We start from the raw sequence: 12041 nt of genomic DNA, 5'->3' as shown, positions 1-12041 counted from the left end.
AAATCACGGTTATTTTTTACATTTTTACAAATATCAGGGAAAGTATGCGTCTTTTAACAAAAAGTACCGAAACAAAAGTTGTAGAGAATTAAATTATCTTTCAAATGAGATCAAAGTTATTCTACAATAATTCGCGCGCACGCATACGTATTCTGTATACGTACAAACATACATAATATATTGTAATTCATGCTCTTTGACATTTATACATACACTCACACGCTATCAAAGAAATGAGAAAAGAACAAGCAATATATTTCTATCTTGAAAATAATATAAATGATAAATAATTTACAAATTACTTACCGCGTATCGTTGGTCCGTCCGTCGTCCAAACCTCCTTTTCCTCTTTTGTTCATCTCTCTGTATTCTCGTGGCACTCACACTCACTCGCGAAAACACGATTAATTATATGCGATTAGTCGTATACGCAATGCTTGTGAGACACTTTGCACGGCACTCCCGATTGCGGAACAATCATACGAGATACTCACTCAGTTTATTATAACAGAGCAACACACGAGAAGTACAATTGTAGCGAATTATATTTTAATACTTGTCGCGGTCGCGTTTAGGAAAGGAATTCAACGGAGCGTCTTCCCCATTACTACAATATTATTCAAGTGTTGCCGTGAGAATGATAACAAGACCGTAAGACGTGAACAATAGCGCGCTATTGTTTACGCCGCAAAGGCCACATACCATGTTATTGATAATTCGCAGCCGAAAATATTTCGCGTACTATGACATATATACAAGCGGAATATTATTTATTAAATCTTATACTCTCGCTACTTTAAAAAATATAAATTTTTACTTTATGCGCGCGCATATTTTGAAATTATGATCTTATTCGGACAATTAAAATAAATAAAATAAATAAATAAAATAAACAAAATAAAATAATTTATAATATAATTTCGCAGCCGAAAATATTTTGTGTACTATGACGTATACAGGGTGGCCCCGAACGTTCCAGCTAGACTTTGAGATCTTATAGGAAATTTAATTCTGAACAAAAAATTTCCGATAAACATGGGTCGAAAAATGTTTTCTTAAGAAGTTATCGCTCAAAAACCTCTGAAATCGTGATTATTTTACACATTTTTCAAAATATCATGGAAAATGTGCGCCTTTTAACAAAAAATTTTTGAGCGATAACTTCTTAAGGAAGTATTTTTCGATCCATGTTTATAGGAAATTTTTTGTTTAGAATTAAATTTCTTATAAGATCTCAAAGTCTGGCTGGAACGTTCGGGGCCACCCTGTATATTCACAGTTATCGATGTGTTGAGCAAATATGCATGGGCTGTACCGCTCAAGAGTAAGAGTGGAAATGAGATGTCGGAAACGATCGCAAAAATAATTCTATACGATGGAAGATGTCCGAAAAATTTTCAAACCTACAAAGGAAAAGAATTTTACAACGCAAATGTACAGAAACTCGTGAAGAAACACAACATTAATCATTATTCGACGTACTCTGTCATGAAAGCCTCGGTCGTGGAACGATTCAACCATACGTTAAAGAACAATATATGGAAAATGTTTACGCTTAACAGAAATTTCATGTGGATCGACGCGTTGTCCCGACTCGTTGGAGAGTACAATGCGCGAAAACTTCGCACTATCGGTATGAGGCCTATTGATACCCCCCCCCCTCCCCGGATCGCTAATAAACTTTTATAATAAATACGGTATACAGCAACGTAAAGATTGCGATTCCGGCAAGATTCAATGTAGGCGATCCGATGCTGATTGATCCGACTTTACTCAATAATAACTCTTTTATTAAGCTTTATAAACAAATGGTTCAGGACTTTTCGTCTCAGTTTTTGGTAAGGAATAACGCTATGTACTTAGTGGGCGGTCATTGCGGGTCACCCTGTATATTCGAAGATTCGCGCAAAAATCCCGTCACCGGCAGATTTTACGAATACGAGTTACATCGCGTTGCTAATCTCGACGTACAGGGTGCTTCCGCAACATACACATCAGTAAGTTGGGTTGCCTATCTGCCTATCGGCAGAGGCATACTTAACTCGGCTTGCAGAATAAAGTCGGAATGTAAATCCGATGGAACTAAGGAAAGAGTTATCGGCTTTTACCACTCTGGTATAGTGTATAGTTGTAATATTTAATAATATAAATAAAATAACACAGATAAAATAACACAGATAAGATATAAAGAAATTTAAACAAAAATCTTTTTTTATTGCAATGTTTATAACAAATGTTCGATACAATTCCCATTTTGTCTAAGCATAGAGCAATCCTACGAATGTAATTTTTTCTCACTCGTTGAATCATAACAGGAGTGATTTCTGCACACGCGTTGCGAATTTTATTTTTAAAATCTTCCAGATTTTCCGGCAGAGTTTGATACATTTTATTTTTAAAGAAACCCTACGCGAAAAAATCCATAAGCGTGAAATCCGGAGAGCGTGGTGGCACATCCTCAAGAAGTTCGTCGAGCTGATAAATAACAATACTCTTACAAAAAGAATACTTTTTATAAATAACAATTATTATGAATAAGAACTCGATCGTTATCTGTTTGAGAGAAGTTTATGACGTGAAAATCACAGTTGAGAAATTACGATGGAACCTATCGAAAGAAATAATTATTCATATGAAGAATTAACGGACATGATTCTTATTTATGGGGAGTGTCAAAAGAATCAAAGGCAAGCAGCTGCACTTTACACTCAAAAATTTTCGGACAGACGACATCCGAACCATGGTTTGTTTCATCGCCTTTGTGAGAGGTTACAAACAAATGGAGCATTTTATAAATCCAGCAGACCCATCCATGTTCCGCAGAGAGAACAGGAAATAATTGATGCTGTTCAACATGCTATTATGGCAAATCCTCATACAAGCACAAGAGCAATTGTCACAGATTTGAACATGAACCATATTACCGTTCACAAAATTATTAAACATTCTCTGGGTATGCATCCATTTAAACGCCATACAACACATAGACTTACATCTCGTGATATGCAACGACGTTTAAATTTTTGCGAATGGCTTATTGAACACGTAAGTTTGTTTAAAAATTTTCTGTTCTTTTGTTGCAACATATCAGCCGTTATTGCCGTTACCAAGTTGTGTCGTTAATTTCATAATAAATTATTCATTTTATGTAGGTAAATTTCAATGATGCCGGAAATTATCTATTTTTAAGAAACATCCTTTGGTCTGACGAAGCAATTTTTGGAAGTGATGGATGCATAAACAGACATAATGAGCATCACTATGCGGAACACAATCCACATTGTATAAAAGTAACGAACATTCAGAGCAGATGGACTGTGAATGTGTGGCTCGGAATTATAGGGGATTACATAATCGGTCCTGAATTTATCCAGGGCAATGTGAACGCACATTATTATGGAAATTTTCTTCATCATCGGCTCGACGAACTTCTTGAGGATGTGCCACTGGTTAATAGATTGGAAATAAGGTAAATATAGCGAATAGGGGACCCAGCCCCAATGACCTTGACCTTGACATATGTCAGTGCTGGGATTTACTTGCACATTTCGGCCCGAATCCGTGGCTCACGCCTATTGCCCCCCACTCACTGTTCGTGCGTTAGCAACGAGTCGCCACATACGCGTAACTAAGGAGCGCGACGCTTCGTCTCAGAAGCGTTCATATGTAAGAATGTCCAAATATAATAATAAGACAATACTTTATTTCAGTTTATATGTGTAGTATACGTAGGACTATTTCTGTAAACTAACTTAAATATCCAGTTTTTCATTGTCAGACTATGTATAAATCTTGATTTTTACAAATTTTTGTTTGTTAATAACTTTTTAATAAGCAACGAGCGACGATTAAATTAGAAGAAAAAGTTACTCAGAATTATGTCCTTGATAACATATGTCAAGGTCAAGGTCATTGGGGCTGGATCCCCTATTCGCTATATTTACCGAAATCACTCCTGTTATGATTCAACGAGTGAGAAAAAATTTCATTCGCAGGATTGCTTTAGGCTTAGAGCAAAATGGGAATTGTATCGAACATTTGTTATAAACATTGCAATAAAAAAAGATTTCTGTTTAAATTTGTTTATATCTTATCTGTGTTATTTTGCTTATATTATTAAATATTACAACTATACACTATACCAGAGTGGTAAAAGCCGATAACTCTTTCCTTAGTTCCATCGGATTTGCATTCCGATTTTATTCTGCAAGCCGAGTTAAGTATGCCCCTGCCGATAAGCAGATAGGCAACCCAACTTACTGATGTGTATGTTGCGGAAGCACCCTGTACATCTCGTGGAAAAGGTGATATGCAAAAAGGACGACGAGGTTTATGTGAAATGGCTGGGATTTAATGCAACACACAACTCTTGGATACATAAAAATAATATATTATAAATATGTTAACAATAATACATAATATTAAAGATATATTAGAAATATATATAAACAAAATTGTACACTTTATAAAATATACATACAATTTTTATTTACAATAAATATACATAATTTTTTATTTATAATAAATATACGTAATTTTTATTTACAATGGTATTTTGTAATGTTCCCACGGTAGCGTGTCGGTGGTTTCGGGTACGATATACCACTTGTCATCGTACAGACTTAGAGCAATTTTTGTCTCGCGAATAATATATACTTCGTATAATTTAGATCTTATACAAGATTGTTGACGCGTCATTTCAATCTCTTCTTTCAAACACCGCGTGTAATAGTCGAACGTTATCGTTTTTGCAACGACGTTACTCTTGATGCCTTTTATCTTTTTCGTATCCTTCTTATCATCTACTCAATGTGTACATTTTTGCCCTAAGTCCAATGAATTCGATCATTATCGCGCCATTATTTTCGTCCTTCATCAGGCCCGGTATTTTTTTATTCACAAGCGGTATACCGTACACATTGTCCACTGCATAATCGCTGGTATTGAATCTGTCAACGTTGCGCTTCATATTCTCATATCCCGTGCGGGTTGCCAGTCTCCCATCGGGCGCCTCCCCAGGCGGTGGATTGGAGAATGCTCGCCACGCTTGCGTGGAGGGTACCGGTAAATAAAATAGCCGGGGTGAACCAAGACTGGTACTAAAACGAAGCATGGAAGAATCGAGAAAAACTGGAAATATTACGGGACAGGGGCACGGAACCCCAGAACCGGTCCGTAAGAAATGTGAGCGAGTGGGCTCCAACGGATCGTCATCAAGCGACCACTCTGCACTAATGGTGGAATCCCAGGCTTTAGTGCTCGATACTGCGACTGGACGGAATGAAGCAGACAGGGACACCCAGAACTCCTTTCAAAAAAGCCATAGGTTTGTGAGAACATCCGCAAGAGATAGAAGTAACTCGGTTGACAGCGGCAGAATTGAGCAACAGAGGAGAACGTAGGATACCCTGGTGCCCCAAAGAACGGATATTCCAAATTAGGATATAATAATAACGGTCAATACTCCTATTTATCGCAGTCGGATGCAACAACTGCGATAAAAAAATTAGAAATCCAATTAACTGCAGCGCGAAATGAAATTAAAGAATTAAAGAAGATAATTTCTACAATGCATAGCAACAACTCTACAGTTAATAATATAACGTATGAAACTGACGAGGAAGAACTGGCAAGGGAGATCGAATGGATACGCATGAAAGATAGAAAAAACAAAAAGAGAAAAATAGAAGTGTTACGTCCAGACTCGGGGAAGGATGAGTCGACGGAAGGGCGCAACAACTATTCTTTATTTTCCCGAAATTAAACGTCTCGTGGCGTTTGGAATCGGGTCGAACGAACTGACAGGTCTGAAAAGCAGGTAAACGACTAAGTCGCTATTACGCTGACTCACGGTTACTCATAGATATAGATATTGATAAGTGACTAAATGTTTAAGGAATGTGTGACGCAAGATGCTCTGTTTACCGAACGACTCATTTCTATCACCGATCGATTATCATTGCCGCAACTTTGCGGAAGGAAGGAATCGTGGAGTCACCAGGACGTAACAAAGAGCTAACAACGATACCTCCGCAAATCCCTCAACGATACACAGAGAGACAGCATCTCAGAGGGATACAAACCCAACCCTTAAACGGCGAAAACCTCCGCCTATTGTTGTTGACGGTGTTAAGGAATACTCGACACTCTATAAGGTAATTGCCCCAATTGCTGAGAATGACTTCTTAATCAAACTTGTTAATAAAGAAACATTTAAGATTAACCTTACGGATGGAACGGATTATAAATGCGTTACTAAAATTCTGCCAGAACACAAATTCTCGTGGCATACATACGAGGACAAGCAAATCACATCGGTAAGATTTATAGCAAAGAACTTACACAGCACGTGTGATCCAAAAGATATAATATGCTATCTCAATAGCATAGGACTACAAGCAATAAGTGCAGATAATAAACTTATATGGAAAACAAAAGAGCCACTGGATATGTTTATATTAACATTTGATACTCCAACGAATATTGATAAAGTATATGGAATTAACAAGATATTGGGATCGAAAGTGACCATAGAACCTATCAAAAGGTCAAAAATAATCCCGCAGTGTAAGAGGTGTCAAGCATATGGTCACACTCGAAAATTCTGCAGGAAAGAAGTACAATGCGTTAAATGTACAGGATATCACCTAACAATAGAGCGTAAAAAAGTCGTAAATTCTAAACCTAAGTGTATACACTGTGGCAAGGATCACCCAGCCAACTATTGAGGTTGTCTGGTAGCTAAAGAATTGCAGAAATTGAGAGTAAAAAATCAAAAGCTCCAGCAGAAAATGGTAATGGCTACACAAGCTCGGGCCTTAACTACTAATCAGGAAAAACAGGCGGTAGAGACTACCAGGGAAACCAACCCACCTGCCTCGTATACAGAAACAATTACAGGCAAGCAGTCACAGAATAATATTGTTCCTGGCTTAGATAAAGGGAAAGATATCTTATTACAAACTTTGACGGAAATTAAAAGCCTAAACGAATCAAACAAGAAAATAGAAAACAAGTTAACCAAGCTGGAAAACAAAACACGGCAAGCACCTAAACCGAAAAATGGCTAACAATCTCAGAATCATGGAATGGAACGCTAATGGATTACTAAATCATCTCCAAGAACCACAGGTAATCCTAAACACAGAAAAAATTGACGTTTGCCTAATTTCGGGAACGCACCTCACAAAACATTCCTATGTTAAAACCAAAGGATACGTGGTATACCATACTCTACATCCAGACAACAGTGCTCGAGGAGATAGTGCAATCATAATTAAAGAGAACATCAAACACTAAGAGGAAGCTAAATACATCTCACAAGAAATACAAGCCACCGCTGTTACATTAACATTGGCAAACCAATTAGCATTGACTATAATAGCCGTTTATAGTTCACCAAGATATGCAATAAAAGCTGACCAGTATGTAGAACTACTAAGTAACTACAGAAACAGATTCATAATGGGAGGAGATTTTAATGCAAATCATTCCCACTGGGGATCAAGACTCACTACGACTAAAGGTCGAGAATTATACCGAGCAGCACAAATAGGCGGATGTAAATTTGTCTCTATAGGCAAATCGACATATTGGCCAACAGATCCCGGAAAAGTACCAGATCTTATTGATTTTTTCATAACAAAAAATATTTCTAAAAACTATATACAGATTGAAGAAAATCTAGATCTAAGCTCAGATCACTCGCCAATATACCCAACGCTTAGTGATAATGTGATTAAGAAAGAAAACAATCCAGTTTTAATAAACAAATGTACTGATTGGAATCACTTCAAGGAATTGCTGGAAAGTAGCATTAAGCTGACCGTACCGTTAAAAACCACTGATCAATTAGAGAGCGAGGTGGAAAAGTGGGAGCGGTGCACTTGGACACAGTACAATTGGACACGGTGCAAATGGACACGTTGCAAATGGACACAAAACTTTGCACACGGCTCAATTGGACACAGTGCATTTGGACACAATAATTTTGGACACAGTAGCTTTTGGACACAGAAGAAAATTCATTTGGACACCGTTCAGTAGCACACCGGTCAGTTGCACACCGTTCAGTTGTACACCGTTCAGTTGCACACATAAAAATGCACACCGTTCAGTTGGACACATAAAAATGCACACCGTTCAGTTGCACACCGTTCAGTTGCACACCGCTCAATTGCATACCGGTCAGTTGCACACCGGTCAGTTGCACACCGCTCAGTTGCACACCGCTTAGTTGCACACCGCTCAATTGCACACCGGTTAGTTGCACACCGCTCAGTTGCACACCGCTCAGTTGCACACCGTTCAGTTGCACACCGTTAATTTGTCCACCGTAGTTGTAAAGCGAGATCCACCTTGCCTACCGGCGGGGTGGGTGCGGGAGGGGGGCCGAAGGCCCCCCTTGCACCCCCCCGTGTGTGTGTGTGTGCAACTGAGCGGTATGCAATTGAGCGGTATGCAACTGAACGGTGTGCAACTGACCGGTGTGCTACTAAACGGTGTCCAAATGAATTTTCTTCAGTGTCCAAAAGCTACTGTGTCCAAAATTATTGTGCCCAAATGCACTGTGTCCAATAGAACCGTGTGCAAAGTTTCGTGTCCATTTGCAACGTGTCCATTTGCATCGTGTCCAATTGTACTGTGTCCAAGTGAAGGCCACTCGGAAAAGTTTACTAACGATATACAAACTGCGGTATGGAACAGTACTCCGATAATACAAAGGAAAACAGTAGGTATGAACTACCCTAAAGAGATAAGGGAACTTCCACCGTTAAAAAAAACTGCGTCGAAAATGGCACCTAACAAGAGCACCGAGGAATAAATCAGCCCTTAATAAAATTACACAGCAATTAAGTAATGAAATCAAGGAGATTTAGAATGAGCTCATCAATAATTTCCTGATAGAACTGACTGATGACAAAAGTACGAACTATTCTCTCTGGAAAGCTACCAAATACTTAAAAAGACCGACAATTCAGATTCCTCAGATCAGGAAGACCAATGGGCAATGGGCCAGGTCCTGCGAAGAGAAAGCAGGTGTCTTTGCGAATCACTTGGCTAGTATTTTCCAAACAAACGAAAGGCTAGGCTATGATACGAGTTGTGATGAGCTGGAACAAGACGGTACAAGTAATATAAATATTCCGCTAGTTACTCCCAACGAAATTTATAATGAAATTCAAAATAATCTAAAACCTAAAAAAGCACCTGGCTTCGATCTTATAAACGGCGAACTGTTAAAACAATTACCGAAAAAAGCGTTGGTTAAACTAGCTAATCTGATTAATGCTACTTTCCGCTTGAAGTATGTACCAAGATTTTGGAAGGTTGTCGAGGTCATCATGATATTGAAACCTGGTAAAGAACCACATAAAATAACTTCTTATACGCCCATATCGCTGCTGCCTATTATGGCTAAGCTATTTGAAAGGCTGTTATATAAAAGATTGAAACCGATTATCGAGCTCAAAAATATAATCCCATCGCACCAGTTTGGTTTTAGAAATAAGCACTCGACTATCGATTAGGTCCACAGAATCACAGATATTATAGAAAAATCTCTCGAACACAAAAGAATCTGCTCTGTTGTCTTCCTTGTGGCGCAAGCGTTTGATAAAGTGTGGCATGATGGACTGATTTATAAAATTAAACATCTTCTCCCTAACCAATATTGCCTATTACTAGAATCATATCTAACAGAGAGATTCTTCTGGGTTAAACAAGAAAATGCCTACTCAGAATTAAAGGAAATAAAAGCAGGGATTCCCCGAGGAAGCGTCTTGGGACCAGTACTATATCTTCTTTATACGAGTGATTTACCAACGCCGCCCGACAATACAATCGCTACGTTTGCAGATGATACTGCAATATTATCTACTGGTAAAACCATTGAACAGTCAACAGCAAAACTGCAAGAAGCAGTAGATCAGGTCATTAACTGGGCAAAAAAATGGCGCATAAAACTAAATGAAATGAAGTCGGTGCATGTCAACTTCACCAATAAAAGACTTCAACACTTTCCTCGAATCATCATTAACGCAACCTCGATTCCACACTCAAACACAGCAAAATACCTTGGTATGACGCTGGAATCTAAACTCTGGTGGAAGCAGCATGTTAAAAAGAAAAAAGAAGAACTTAACATTAAACTCAGAAAAATGTACTGGCTCATAGATAGAAAATCGGAATTATCATTACATAATAAGCTAGTACTCTATAAACAAATCCTGAAACCAGTTTGGACCTATGGAATTCAGCTATGGGGCTGTGCTAAGTAAATTAATACTGATGTTATACAGCGTTTTCAAAACAAAGTACTCCGAATCATAGTTGATGCACCGTGGTACGTTAGAAATAATGATCTCCACCGTGACCTAAACATGGATACGGTAACCAATGAAATTAAACAATTTGCTCAAGGCCACGAACAGAGGTTACAACCGCACGTTAGCGAGGAAGCGTCCACATTACTCGATAACGCTGGGCTATATAGAAGACTTAAAAGGACCAAGCCTTTTGAGCTTGTTGCCTAACATAATTAACTGGAAGAACCGATGATTTAACTTGGATTAACGTTAATTATTATGACAAAACTAAACTGATCGTTAGTTCTCAACTAGTTTCAGTACAAGAATGTTAAAAAAAAAAATTATCATATACATTTTCACACTCGATGTGATATATGAGACTGTCGATGTCGGTGTACATAACTTTCTTTTTATATATAATAATCTTTATTTAACTTCAGCTTAACGCCAAGAAGTGGACTTGGTTTACACATTTCCTATAACTCACATACCTTTCTCATTCTCTTATGCATACCCTTATAACTACCTTATATTCCTATTTTTTTTTATAACATTCTCCTTCTCCTTCCAAATTTTCCTTAGTAACCTTCCTTTCGCATCATCTAACACATCGTTCCACAATTTTTCCTCTACTTCATTTTCATCCTTACCTATTTCTATAAACCAACTTTTAGTTACATCACAATCTTTAAAATAATGGTTTATACAATCTTCGCCTATACCGCAAAATACACATGCATACGCTTCCTCCCCTAACCAATACTTATTTCTATCCTCCATGTTTCCGCAACTTAACCTTAATAAAGCCCTTACGCTGTCGCCTAAATTTCCTATATCCACATTACCCTCCCTTAAATACATTGGCCCTTCCAACCTTACTTCCAAATCCTTGTATTTCTTATTATATCTAGCTTCCCTAATTTTATTATCCTCTAATTGTCTCTGCACTTCCCTGTCCCTATTTCTTAACTCCTCACTAATATCAATACCTTCCTCTCTTAACATTTCTAATGCTTCAATACCTCACCCATTTCTATTATAATATTTTTCTCTCTCCCTACTATACATATCCCCCCCCTCTATTTGCTTCTTTTCTCATCCAACACTTTTTTACCCATCTATTTTCTTCCATACCTCTTATCTTTTCCTCGTATCTCCATGGTCTTATACCCCACTCTATCCTTAGTTTGTTTAAACCTAATTCTCTCGACATTAAATACCTTGGCGTACAGAATTCTAACCTGAATAACCATCTTACGTAATCTAACATCACTCTTTCTAATTCCTTCTTCTCCTCCCAGCCCCATATTTCCACACCGTAAGACATTACACTCTGCACCAGATACCTAAATAATCCCCACCTTCTTGTAAAATCATCTCTACAAATCCTTTCCCCCAAACCCCATGTTTTATTGGCTGCCAACCTTCCCTTGTTATATAAATCCTTTATGTGTTCTTTATAATTTCCATTACTATTAAACACAAAACCTAAATACTTGAAAACCTTTACCTCCTCTATATCTTTCCCTTCCCATTTCCATGACTCTTTCTTTTCCCTCTGTTAAAAACCATGACCTTTGTTTTTTCGGTACATAATATCATTTTCCTTTTCTTTAAAAATCTCTTTACTGTCTGCAACATGTTCATCAGTGCCTCTTTATTCTTTGCCATGAAAACCATATCATCCGCATACTCTAAGGACCATAGCCTATTTCTACCTACTCTTATACC

Source organism: Formica exsecta, unplaced genomic scaffold (assembly GCF_003651465.1).
Source record: "Formica exsecta isolate Colony F162 unplaced genomic scaffold, ASM365146v1 scaffold728, whole genome shotgun sequence".
In the NCBI taxonomy this organism is placed as follows: Eukaryota; Metazoa; Arthropoda; class Insecta; order Hymenoptera; family Formicidae; genus Formica; species Formica exsecta.
Note: the sequence above shows the minus strand (reverse complement) of the source record.